General features: G+C 41.5%; 1 protein-coding gene across 1 annotated transcript in view; it reads right to left on the bottom strand.

Annotated features, from left to right (window-relative positions):
* Window positions 1-1,902, bottom strand: part of LOC311040720 (ankyrin repeat domain-containing protein 10-like) — a 454,992-nt gene that overhangs the window by 213,422 nt on the left and 239,668 nt on the right. The window lies entirely within an intron of this gene.

The following is a 1,902-nucleotide window of genomic DNA, read 5'->3' as shown; positions in this document are numbered from 1 at the left end:
TGTCCTCTGCTGTTGCGACGGACCCCCGGACGGTTGGCGCCCGCCGCGCCGCTTAGAGCCAACTAATCCTGACATATTCTACACTATAAACTACACTATAAAATAAATCTATATCTCTCACCTATAGATCTACAGTATCGCCCCTCTAAACCTACTATATAAATACTCCTTTTCTCCTCTCTATATCTTTTCGCCACTCTCCCTCACTATATCTCTCTCCACTTCTCTCCGCTAAATCTATAATAACCTCCTCGCCCTTTCTAACCAAAAAAAAAATAGCTCACTAGGCTTACAATACAATAAAAATACAATATAAACTCAACACTCAACCTCAATCTCACAATAAACTCAACACTCAACCTCACAATACAATCTCACTCTACAACTATAACTATAACCTATCTATCTATATATCTATCACTCACTCTCTCAATCAAATGTATCTATCTAATATCTATCACTCTCTCAATCAATCAATCTATCTATATATCTAAACTATAACACTATCACTATCACTAACTCAAACTCACGCTCACACTCACTCACTTGCTCTCACTCTGTCTCTCTCTCTGTCGGTCTCGGTCTCTCTCAGTCACAATGGCTCTTTACAAACAAAAGTTTGGAATGCACAGGAGGACAGCAGCCTGCAGTTCCTCCTTTTAAAGCCCAAGATTTGGTCATATGACTTCGATCACGTGTTTTTTTGCGGTTCTCCTTCATGTAGCCGCACCAAATTCAGTGAGAGGCTGCATCAAGTATCAATTTACAGTAATCCAATGAAAAGACCAAAAACCGTATATATACGGTTTTGGCACTCCACGTGAGTTTTTGAAAAACCGTATATATACGGTTTTGGCACCCAATGTGTTAACAGTTTTCAAAAAATACAGAGGCACAGTTATACAATAATGCTAAAAGATGTAACACAAAAAGCCCTGAGGGCTTGTTTCCATTGTGGTCCTGTGTATTAAATTCATCAAGACATATAAAGACATGTCTAAATACATACTATACAAGAGATCATCAATACTAGGAGCAATAAAAGTATATTTTCAGAAAAACTGTGGGGGGTCACTTGTCACCCCCCACTGACAGGGTGCAAAATTAGCTACCTGTCCGTCTGTCCGCGTGTGTGTGTCCTGTCCGTCTGTCTGTGGACAGATAATCTCCGACACTGTAGGCCCGATCAACGTGAAACTGTGCACACAGCACACACACTCCCTGGATGCCAGAGCAGAACCTCTGAGCCCCATCGGCCTGTTATAGCGCCACCAGGAGGCCGATTTTGTCCAATTATCACGCAAATCAGTGTACACATTATCTCTATTGTTATGTGATCAAGACGAATCTGTCCAGTTTTTCATATTCTATCCTGATTGGCGAAATCCGAACATTAATGGCCCAAAATAACCTACCTGATCTGGCGGAGACCTGTGCTCCGAGCAGCACTTTTTCTGGTTAATTAGTGCTCTGTAGCTGAACGATGCATTACAATAGATGTCCAGGATACAAAAATGACTGATGACAATAGTGCAAAGTATTGTAGGGATAACAGTAGAAAGCATAGCTTCATTCCAAGATAGCATTTACTGAAAATAACATGTGCGTCTTACTGGGAAAACTGAAAGCAAAGTACTTCTAAAGTAATTAGCTAGAACTGGGAGGGCAAGACTAACATTTAACCAACTCTGAAATGGGTCAATTTCAAAGTTTGAAGCTGACAGAACTTCATGAGTCAGTGCAAGAAACTCCCTCTCCCATGGGCCTAAATTATAGCGACACACACACACACACACACACACACACACACACACACACACACACACACACACACACACACACACACACACACACACACACACACACACACACACACACACACACACACACACACACACACAC

Source organism: Gymnoscopelus microlampas (assembly GCF_963454915.1).
Source record: "Gymnoscopelus microlampas genome assembly, chromosome: 24".
Lineage (NCBI taxonomy): Eukaryota > Metazoa > Chordata > Actinopteri > Myctophiformes > Myctophidae > Gymnoscopelus > Gymnoscopelus microlampas.
The sequence above is the reverse complement of the archived record's forward strand: the minus strand, read 5'-3'. Positions and strand labels throughout refer to the sequence as shown.